The following is a 12,876-nucleotide window of genomic DNA, read 5'->3' as shown; positions in this document are numbered from 1 at the left end:
TGCGTGTATCTGTGATGTATGTCTGTCCAGATGTACCTGTTTTGATGAACTTGTTCTTTGACAAAGCTGATTTCTAGTCGGTAGTTGACTCTGTGTGCGGCTCCATCAAGGTCCAATTACATCAGTTTAATAGCGTTCATATGACAATCTTAATAAGCTGTCATGTTATGATTTATTTTTATGATGAAATCAATTGACTGGCAGAAAAGGTATTATCGTATTGGAATATTTTCAGGAAATATTGAGGATAATCAGGAATTACGTATTTATGAATTTCTAACTTTGAAGTAAACGACAGTTAAAGTTACCAACATCTTAAATGAAATCTGATTAAGTAATTATGGAATGATTAATGAAAGAAACATATTGAGGTCATAAATGGAAGCCTTTGGAGTGGCTAACTTTTGATATTAACGTTAAGATCACATTAATAATTCCATGTGTGTTGGTGGTAAATATTTCAACACACAAACTTGTAATTTTGTTATGAGTTACTGAAAGTGAATAGGATGTCGGTGAGTATTAAAGTTTTGAATGGGCGTGTGAAACTGTTTTGTAAGGTTGTGGAAGAGCATTGATGATGCTTTGGCAGTTTTGGGATTCTTTTATTGTTCGCCAGCCAATTGGTAGTTGGTATTAATTTAAGTCTATTGTGTTTGGTACTGGTGCCATCAGTTTTTTTCACAATCATGTTCAATCTTTTGTGTTATATATATATTACAGTTCTATTATACAATGATGCCAAAATATATGTCACCAACAAAACTAATTCAAGGTCATACATTTAAACTTAGGTTAGTAAATACTGCAGATGATTTTTTTCTCGTTATTCTGGAAAGATAAGATACTTCTGAAAAGTTAACTTCATGTCTTTAACTTATGGATAAACCACATATACAGAATGTACACTGCTATAGCATCACTCATCCACTGTCATCTATTATTTAAAAAAAGAGTATATATATCCACATTAAACGTGTTCTGGATTTATCTGAAGTTCAGGTTGGTGAAACACTGAAGAACACACTCCAAGAAGTTAACAGAGAATAAAGTGAGCTTTTTGGTAGAGGGAAATTGGAAATTAAAGACTACGGGTTATAAATTAAAATTTGAAACAGAACCTAAATGACGGATATATTGCGAGAGACTATCATCTCATTTCTGTCTCCAAATTCTTAAAATGTTCCAAATGGAATGGTTACGAGTACGTGTAATAATTTGCATTTAAATGAATTGTTTTATTCTTTCAGGACTAAATATATTTATTTTAGTTAGATTTTCCTTCTGAAGAATGTTGCAAATGATATACGAGAATTTTGTGAACGATATAGCATCCGCTCATGGGAAGAATATTTCAGTGAGGAAAATTATTTGTATTATGTGTATTAAATTTGTAAATATATAGTATACATTTTGAATCAGAGTATTATAGAGTCTTTTGGTACGTAAATATTCATTGATTTGAATTTTATTTTTTGTCTACATTTGTTTAAAAGTTTAAAAGAGGAATATATTTAAGGGAGATAGGGATGTGATTTCTTTCGGTGTTGTTAATGCTTTTTTTCTGCTACACATTCCTCTGTTACTTCGGTGTTTTTGACTTAATCAATATAGAGGCTCGACAGAATGTTCTTGTTAATGAGTATATATTTAATAATTACAAAAAAACATGATAATATTTAAACCTGAAATGTGGTACACTTAATGTATACAGTTAAATGTCAGTGATTGGTTATTTGTCTGTCAGTTAATTTTAGGATACATATATATTTATAATATTAAACAATATCCCTTATTAATAGATTCGTTAGGAAATAAGTGAAGAGGTTTTGGTATCTAATGAATGAAATCAGCAATTTACTGCACATTTCCCTGTGTCATCAAACATTCATGCACATTTACCTTGATCATCAGAAATCATGCCACATTCCCCCATGTTCATCCGCAATTTATCTGCACATTTCCCTGTGTCATCACAATTCACGCACATTTTCCTCTGTCATCAGCAATTAACTGCACATTTCCCGGGGTCATCAGCAATTCAGCACTTTTTCCCTCTGTCATCAGCAATTTACTTGCACATTTCCCGTGTATCAGAAATTCACTGCACATTTCCCTGTGTTCTCAGCCAATTCACTGCACATTCCCTGTGTCATCAGCCCAATTCAATGCACATTTCCCTGGGTCCATCAAGCAATTCACGTGCACCATTTCCCTTTGTCATCAGAAATTTCACTGCACATTCCCCTGGGTCATCAACAATTACTACCACCATTTCCCCTCTGTCATCAGCAATTACTGCACCTTTCCCCTTGTCATCAGCAATTTACTTGCACAGTTCCCCTCTGAAAACCAGGACTACTTTATGTGGAATCATTTGACCTCCAAGAAGCGGTGTATATATGTACTTTACTGTTAAGGGCTAGATGCCGACTGTTCCAGAAATATGTACTTTACGACATAAAAAAGTCTGATTACTTCCTGTAAAATCCTGTTTATTGTAATTAGATACTGATGTACTGGCTACTTCCTCTAAACATCTTATTACTGAATGAAATTCTGACTTCTTTTTGATCAAGTTAATTTTCTTTACCTCAGACCCGTACTCGGTTTTTCGATGGTCCCATTATACTTGGAACTTATTACCACCCTGAAAACTTTCCTGTTAGATTTTTGTCTCTCGGTTACAGGATCATCCACAGGCTGATCACAAATCTTAGAACATCAGCAGACTTCTCTCTACCTCCCCAGTTCAATATAAAGTTTGAGCGCTGTCCTTAAGGTGGTGTTCAGTATCCTCAAACATTTAAGGAAGTTGGTTTGAACATGCTGTACATTTGTTGGTACTGCCGGAAGGGAAAATAATTTAATTTCTTGTCTTTATGCCACTTGGTATGAAAAATCTAGACTAATTTACCATGTACTTAATTTATTCAGAAGATTTTCCTATTTAAGCCTTACAGATCATTGGCAATATTAGATATGTTGTTTAGTTACAATTGAAAACTTCTCATTAAGTTATGTTTTTTCATGCAATTCAAATATTTTTACCACAATATCCGTATAGTTACCTGCCTTTCTCAAACCTCTCAGAAAAAGGCTCCTTGTATCCGCTACAATAAAAAATCAAAATTAGTCAATAATTTCATATTATGAACCTAATGGTTTCTCACCACAAAATAAAAAGAAGAGTGCCAACCCTGAATCCAGGTAGCTTCTAAATGTGGTATGGAAAAGGAAAATGCTGGTTGCCGACTTGTTTTCGGCCTACGGTAGGCGTCCTCAGGGCACAGCTTACATAGTACAGTGTTACATGATGTACAGGGTAGTGGGGTAAGAAATGGAGGACAAGGAGGTCATGTGATAAAATAACAAGACATTATGCGTCATCAATAAGTTTCCAAGGAAATGGTTAAGGAGTTACAGACATCGTTCATATTTGTTGATGGTCTAAAACAAAGAAAGAGATAGGAGAGCAATAAAAGAGTTTTATGGTCTCTAAAGTATCGTCGTGGGATATTTATAATTTCGTTAATTGAAACATCACAGTTCAGCAAAATTTCCAACTCCATAGTCTACAGTAGAATTATAATTATATATTATTGTTACATTAACGTATAGGGTTTCAGCAATGAATCCCTTGTAATGGGAAAAAATTTTCCCCCCCACCCACAGTAGTTTTTGATTGCTGTTAGGACAAGACCTGTAGTCGCGTCATTTGATTATAATATGTGCAAATATATACTAATACTCCCTTCATTGTGTCATGTAATACTGTCAATTACGGACAATTTATGTTAGCACTTTTACTACATATGTTATGTATGGTTAACTATGAGTCGTGATAGTCTGGCTGCTAAGTATTCTTTTAGATCAAGCTGTTGACCCCTGGGTTTATTTGTGTGAAAAAATACATAAAAAAATTATCGGTATTGCAAGCAATGATTTTTTTCTCTTATGAAATATAGAAAAGCTGATATGGCCAGCTCTAGTTGACATAATGTACTTCTACATGACTGGAGAGGGCACAAGTTCACCTGTATGATTTACATGGAACAAAGTTAATTAATCACGATAACGAGTCCCATCTTATTCAGTACAGTTACTGGGGGTACTATGTGTTGTTAAGTAGATACAGTTACGGAGGGGGTACTATGTATTGTACTGTGATACAGTTTACTTAGGTACTAGTATTGTACTGTAGATACAGTTACGGAATAGGTACTATGTAGTGTTACTGTAGATACAGTTACTGAGTGAGGGGTACTATGTATTGTACTGTAGATAAAGTTACGGAGGCACCACCCCGACTTCCCCCGTCATACCAGCCCCTCCATTCCTCCAGGCGGGGGTAATTCTGGCCCATCCAATTATTCCTGGGGGCAAGCCCCTCATTCATGTCTCTCCCCAGTGCCGGATCCTTCTTTACCCCTATTGCCACTTCGTCCCGTCCTTGCTTCTCTTTCCACCCGGGTACTATGTATTGTAGGGTAGATACAGTTACTGATGGTACTATGGATTGTACTGTAGATACAGTTACTGAGGGTTACATGTAGTGTACGTAGAGAAACAGTACGAGGGTACTATGTATTATTACTGTAGATACAGTTACTGATGGGGTTACTATGTATTGTACTGTAGATAGGTACTAGGTATTGTGACTGTAGATACAGGTACTGAGCGGTACTAGGTATTGTACTGTAGATACAGTATGAGGTTACTCATGTAGTGTACTGTAGAGACAGTTACGGATGGTACTATGTATTTTACTGTAGATACAGTTACTGACGGTACTATGGATGGTACGTAGATTTACAGTACTGAGGTAATCGTTGTTATTGTACTGTAGATTACAGACTGAGGTACTATGTATTGTACTTAGATACAGTTACCGACTCAGCGGTACTAGTTATTGTACTGTAGTACAGTACCGAGGTACTATGTATTGTAAATGTAGGGGCGGGAACAGTTACGATCCGCACGCAAGGTCTGTCCCTTCCTAGTCCCTTACCGGCGGAAACGAGTGCAGGGGAAGGATGTTAAAGATAAGAAAGGGGTAAAGATTTTCGCTTTCCTGCCAACGTTCATCATTGGGTGCGGGCGAACTATGTAGTGCGGAATGGAGAGGATAAGGGGAAATGAATAGCCGTTCCATCTCAGCCTCCTTGGTTCACTACGGTGTTCGTGGGTACTAGGTATGTACTGTAGATACGGTTACTGAGGTACTATGGTATTGTACTGTAGAAGTACTAGTATTGTACTGTTAGAAAGTATTCTCGTCTTTTCGCTCATTAGACAGTTTTCAGTTCCTTTTTAATATTCAATAAAAAAAAGTTCAGCTCAAAACCAATAATGTGCCGACTCAGGATTGTGTTTTTGAAACTGACCTGATCCATAATTAATGAACGTTATTGTAAGGTAATATGTCCTCATCCTACTTTACAGCAACTCCATATTTGTTATTATAACACAAACATACTTCACAGTGTGTTTGAACAGTCTGGTTTTAGAAAACGGGACACTGAATGTGAAGGTAACGTTGTGAAAACAAGGTGAATTGCCATTTACCAACTATTTTTCTTTCTTTTACTGTTAGAATGTCCTTGTACCTCTGTGGTTATTTTTGTTATATTTTTGTCTATTAATATTGTTGTTTTCTTGACAATTTAAGGGACTGTTAAAAGAGCACTAGGAATCAATTGAATTCCTACTTCTATAGGTGGGACAATTGTTGTTGGTCCTACTCCTTTATATGGGTTGTGTAGAGATACACAAACCATCGTGGCCACGAAAATAGCGGGTAGCGTGATTATTACATATTCGTTTTTCAGAAATGTTTCTGTGAAAATGATAGATTAAAGAACTAGGACTATGGTGATATTAATAGAACTAAGAGACTATCATACTGTAGTAATAGGAACTAGGATGGATATTAATAGAACTTGGAAACGATAAACTGTGTAAGGCCAGGAACGATGATTATTAATAGAACTTGGAAAACTATAATACGGTTGAACTAGGAACTAGAATATTATCTGTTCTAAGAACTATGAAACAGTGAAAAGGGAATATGATATTACCAGAATGGAACTATTAATACCTGTCAGTACTAGGAACTATGATATTAACAGAACTTGGAACTATAATACTGTAGTACTAGGAACTATGATATTATAGTACTAAGAACTATAATACTGTAGAACTGTGAACTATGATACTGTAGAACTAGGAACTATGATATTAACAGAACTTGGAACTATAATACTGTAGTACTAGGATATAATAGAACTACGAACTATGATACTATTGTACTAGGAACTAGAATATTATAGTTCTAAGAACTATGATACTGTAGAACTGTGAACTATGATATTAATAGAACTAGGACATTTTATAGAACTTAAATGGATCTATGCTATTAAAGTACTGTTTGACACATTTCCCATGATGCACATTTACTGTATGGGGATGAATATGAATGATAATACAATGTGTACAAAAAATATGTTTCTGACAGTAATCTTGGTGTTTATTATGGAGAGAACTTATTAACAATTAAGGAAAGAATATGGCATTATAAAATGTTATTAAAGAGAAGAGCATTATATATAAATAGTTTAAAAGTATAAAATAATATAATCATTTGCGTTTTTTACCTTGTAGGTGAAATTCAGTACAGGTTATATACTAAGTGTCATAGCCAAAAGGATCACTGCTGTCTAGAGATCTGTCACGCCATGTTACTTATAAATATATTTTTAAATTATCTGAATATTGTTGGGACGAATGGTATGCTGTAGATCTGAGATATTAAATGGTGTGGTGTATGAATGGTCAGGTACCCTCGGCAACAACATACTATGGCGAAATATGATTTTGATTGAAACAGTAAAATGGGACTTCACTATTAGTATGTGGTTTTTTGGGTTGGTGGTATCTGACTAGGCGACCCCTCTCAAGCCCCACTGTCTCTGGGGGGAATGGCAACGGGATTAGAAGGATTGTTTTCATTGTCCTAACACTAAATGTCAATATCAGAAGAAACAATGGCAGTGGGGATGTGTTCCTTATCGGTGAAATGGGAAGGAAGGAAAGAAGTACGGTCTATCATCATTACTGTTACCAGTGGGGTACAGTGACCTGAAAAAGACGTTGACGTCAAACATTAATTACCAAAAAATCCTGAAGAGTTTCTCGGGACGCTGGACTACTGGTAACAAGCGGAAAACACGACCCTCTAAAGATCAGTAGGAGGTAAAAGACATAAAGCTAAAACTATACTTGTATATATATTGGAAGTAAATCTACGGATTAAAACATCGTTTAAACAATATTATGAGGCGTGTGCTAAATGCACATGACTTCTTCTGAAAAAGGGATGCTACTAACTGTTAAATGATTGGCCATTGAATTCTTACCACAGAAATGAAATGGTCAAATTTGTTATATTTCCTCTTTTTACAAAAAATACAATTTGTACACCAAAACCCTCGACAACCGGCAAGATCGTAATTCTAGGCCTAGAAACAAAAGATTTACACCAAGACCCTCGGCAAGATCGTAATTCTAGGCCTAGAAACAAAAGATTTACACCAAGATCCTCGGCAAGATCGTAATTCTAGGCCAGAAACACAAGATTTACACCAAGACCCTCGGCAAGATCCTAATTCTGGCCCAGAAACAAAAGATTTACACCAAGATCCTCGGCAAGATCGTAATTCTAGGCTAAAAACAAAAGATTTACACCAAAACCCTCGACAACACCGTAATTCTAGCCTAGAAACAAAAGATTTACACCAAGACCCTCGGCAAGATCGTAATTCTATGTCAGAAACAAAAGATTTACGCCAAGACCCCCGGCAAGATCGTAATTATGGCCTAGAAACAAAAGATTTACACCAAGACTCTCGGCAAGATCGTAATTCTATGCCAGAAACAAAGATTTACACCAAAACCCTCGACAACACCGTAATTCTAGCCCAGAAATAAAAGATTTACACCCAAGATCCTCGGCAAGATCGTAACTCTAGCCTAGAAACAAAAGATTTACACCAAGATCCTCGGCAAGATCGTAATTCTAGCCCAGAAATAAAAGATTTACACCCAAGACCCTCGACAAGATCGTAATTCTAGGCCAGAAACACAAGATTTACACCAAGACCCTCGACAAGATCGTAATTCTAGGCTAGAAACAAAAGATTTACACCAAGATCCTCGGCAAGATCGTAATTCTAGGCCAGAAACACAAGATTTACACCAAGACCCTCGGCAAGATCGTAATTCTAGGCCAGAAACAAAAGATTTACACCAAGATCCTCGGCAAGATCGTAATTCTAGGCCTAGAAACAAAAGATTTACACCAAGACCCTCGACAAGACCGTAATTCTAGCCTAGAAACAAAAGATTTACACCAAGATCCTCGGCAAGAGCGTAATTTGTTTTTTTGTCTAGCCCAGAATTAAAAGATTTACACCAAAGACCCTCGGGCAAAGGATCGTAAATTATAGGCCAGCAGAAGACAGAAACACAAGATTACACCAAGACCCTCGGACAAGATCGTATTAATTCTGGCATAGAAACAAACGATTTACACCAAGCAAGACCCTCGGCAAGACGATCGTTAATTCTAGCCCAGAGAAATGAAAAGATTACACCTAAAGACCCTCGGCAAGGATCGTAAAATTGCTAGCCCAGAAAACACAAGATTTACACCGATACCACGAAAAAAAAAACATCAATTCTAAACCCAAACTCGTCGGTAATGCTGTGTAAAATGTGCGATTAAACAGTTTTTTAGAATATTTCACTCATCCAGATTAAGAGAAACGAACATATCTAGTAACATTATTGGACATTCGATAGAATACTTAAGACTGTTTTTGGACTGACGCCGACAATGAATTACTCCTTCACTTTAAAATTCTGTTGCCGAGCAAAATAGGTATTTATCACTGTGGTGCGCTTTCTTGGTTTGACTAACTACGACGCTTGCTATGTCGAAGTCACAAAAAATTCCTATAAACGCCATGTATAATTAATGTAATTCCGAGTATTTACATTTTCCAAGACAGAGGAACGGCATTAAAAGTCCTATAAACGCCATGAGTAATGTATACCACATCCGAGTATTTACACGTTTCCAAGAGACCTGGGGGGGGACGAACGGCATTTAAAATCTTAGAAACGCCATGTGTAATTGTTTCAAGACAGGACGAACTGCGTTAAAGTATATAAACGCCGTGAATAATGTATGCACATTGTACATCCGAGATATTACCACTTTCCAGGACAGACGAAACGAGACTACGTAAAGCACATATTTATGAACTATACCGAAGGTAAAATCTGTGTGAGAATGACCTGAATGCTGGGGTAATAATTCTTTGTTAAGTTTTGATTTCGAACAGTGTTATTGGCGAGGGAGTTAGTTGCTGAAGTGTTTATCAAATGTACGGAGAACTTTTCAAAGTTTTTTTTAAACACCATGACCATCATCGACCATGACAATTAAAGAATATCCTCAAGAAAAACAAGACACAAACGGAACCGTCAATATAGCGGTTACCTAAGACCTCGAAATTTTACTACTATGGTATGATAAAGAAAGGGACGAGTACGATGATTAACACATCCTTGTTACTTTTTCAAAGGTCTCCATATAAATCATATTTTCCCGATAGGGCCAAATTTGGCTGTGCAATTTATTTAATTTTAAAAATCGAAACTCGATCGCGTCTACAAAAAAACATCCCATGATGGGTAATGTAAGGACGCATAATGTGATGTTTGCCGGCATGTCCATCTTTACACAAGGAAGCAGATTAAGTTCGCTGGTCTAGCAATGGCTAAGACAAGGGATTCTCATCACTGTACTTCACAGGTGTGACCCCTTTCTTTACTCTAGGGTTCGTGTAATGGACGTCACATCGACAATTCAATCACATCACGTCAACATTGTCTCGCATTGAATGTTGTAATTGGTAAGTCAATTTAGATGCATTTAAGATGGTAAACAGGGAAAGAGAAAAAATAATAAGTCACTTTCCACGGGGTGCTTTGCATGACGTCACTGCACATGAAATGACGTCATGTAACATGTCAGAATAACGTCCATTTATAAGTCTGCATTGGAAGAAACATTCATAGTCATTACATCTATACACGAAAGTAGTAATACAGATCAATGGGGCCGCCGTGTTAGTTTTATCTGCAAAATTTGATATCGCTAATTTTCGATTTAAAATGTCACACTTAAATTCCATTTATTGGTATAATTATACGGGAATGGTTGACACTTCATGAAATTCGAATTATTATTTAATTGACACAGTAAATAAACATTTCCACGTTGTGTGCAGGAGTAACACTTAAACCAAGATGGCCTGATAGACAGTATTACTGCTCGATATCCAAACAAGATTAGGCATGGTCAACTTTGTTTTGACAATGTTGATTGGACAATTGCTGAATTTTTTTGTAAATTGCCACAGTCCCGAGAACCGCTATTCTTAGACGGAGCAGTCAATTTTACCTAAAATTTGTGGGAACTGATATAATAAATTCCAATTATTTATATCAAGTAAACACTATACATATTAATATCATAAGGGTATTATTGATTAATAAACTCGAATTACGGATTACAAATAATTTGAATAACTGATCCTAAAATATTTTTGATATCAAATTATTAATTGATATCATTTATGCTTTAGTTGTATCAGGCATAGATAGATATATATATGTCTCTGTTGATAAATATCATAGTCATTTATTGATATCAATAATTAGACATTATAATATCACATTTTGTAGATAAAACTAAAAACGGCACCCCCATTAGTTTCAACATCTTTAGTTGCAATACATCGGTTTAAAAACTCGTGTTGTCCCTTTAGAGGTGCAAAACATTCGGTAAAACTCGGTGTTTGTCCCATTCAGAATCCCTCTGTCTCATTATCATAATCGGAGATCCAGTAACCCACTGTTTTCAACACTGTAGCACGCTTTTGTTCGTTGATGAGAGAATATATATAAGATATATCAGATGATATGGAACATGAAATATATTGCTATATCGATGGTGATTGAAAATAATATTAATACTAATAATAGTCACTTCCCCTTTTAATATTTTCAGCAGAAACATAAATTATACAACTATACCTGAAACTGAACTTAAAAAAAACACATACAATTAAGTGTCAACAAAGCAAATAGATAGTTGGATGATACGGAGATTCATTTGTGTATTTAGATGAATCAATGTTTACAATTTACTTATTTTAAAGGCATAGTAAGGCCCAATATTGAATATGCTGCGAGCGTATGGAACCCTTTAGAATTAACGATATTGATCTGATTTGACAAATGTGCAGAGGAGGGCAACTAAACTCATCCAGGACTTAAAACGCTATTCGTATTCGGAACGTTTGGAAAGATAAACTTTCCACCAACTTTCACATCGGAGAACGTAGAGGAAGATGTCCTCAAGTTTTTAAAATAATTAACAAGATATATGATAGTCGAGTAACGAAAAACTTTTTCCAAATGGACAATAACAACGAACTAAGAGGTCATCTCCCAGAAAATTTATTTTTCATTTAAAACGATTGTCGACGGGATGCAAGGAAACCACTGCTTAGCTTATCAAAGTGTTGATCTCTGGAACAGTCTCCACGCCAACATGTCATAAATGGCAGAAATGTTTAACAGTTTGAAATACTGTTGGACCAAATTATTGGAAAAATAACGGTTTATATATAAAAGCCCGACCACAATATCTCCAAATGATACATGTACATTGCACCGGACTGATATTATTTAATTATATTTATTTGAAATTTACATGGATATGGATATAGAGGCTTCAGCCTGCGTCCATAATGTTCCTAATAAATACAGGTTTTGGTTTTGTCAAGATCTCAGCGCGGTGTAAAAAGGAACCGTTAAATGGTAACAATGGTTACTGTACCAGTACAGATCGATTATATTCTTTATTTCCCATCGCTCGGAAAGCAGTCACAGTCCAAAATAGAGACATCCTTACGGCCAAACAATTACTATTTTTTACGGGGCGGGTTCACTTGGATTGCATGTCAGTACCAGGTATCTCTAGTTCAAAAGATTTCACTACGGTAGGTACAATTTGTGGTGTGAATTTTCAAACAATATAATACAATATGACAGTTGGTAACGATGGGCGCGTTATAACCCAATCTCGTATCCGGGTCTGAATTCGGATGAGTCCTTTGATCGAAAAGAACCGATGTCGTCACGGACCGACAAGGTCAATTTAAGGGACACACCTGTGATTAATTTCACGCAGGATTTTTTGTAATCGAATACGACAGACATGTTATAGAGTCAGTTGGTTACAGAACGAAAAAATGTCGTACACTGTGACCTAACTATTGTTTTATGAAACTACCCGGTTAGTCCTATACTTTGTAAGAGTCGTTTATAACTAGGTCATCAACGTGAGCACGGGCGGGGGACGTAGCACCAGTATTGTTAATTTCCTGTTACGTACAGGTTGAGATTCCGAATGCTTTGTTCTGATTGGTCGATCAGTCAGGCGACTAGGGAACTATCCAAACAGCGTGGCTACTAAGTCACAGTGTGACTTGATGTGTGATATGATACTTAAAGCGTACATAGCGTGAGTTTTACAAGTGGCCATCAAGCGTTTATTACTGGGTTATAAAACTGGAACACCGTTCGACGCACAGTGCCGATTTCAATATACGAACTACCCCAGTACCGTGAAGGCCAGGAATAATATACCCGGTTTTTTTTCAGGGGCGTTCCGTAGATTACGAAACAGTAGGCGAATGCGAGTAGGAGGATAACGCATGAAGACAGCTCACAAAAAAA

This window comes from Pecten maximus, unplaced genomic scaffold, assembly GCF_902652985.1.
Source record: "Pecten maximus unplaced genomic scaffold, xPecMax1.1, whole genome shotgun sequence".
NCBI lineage: Eukaryota > Metazoa > Mollusca > Bivalvia > Pectinida > Pectinidae > Pecten > Pecten maximus.
This window is presented reverse-complemented; position numbering follows the sequence as displayed.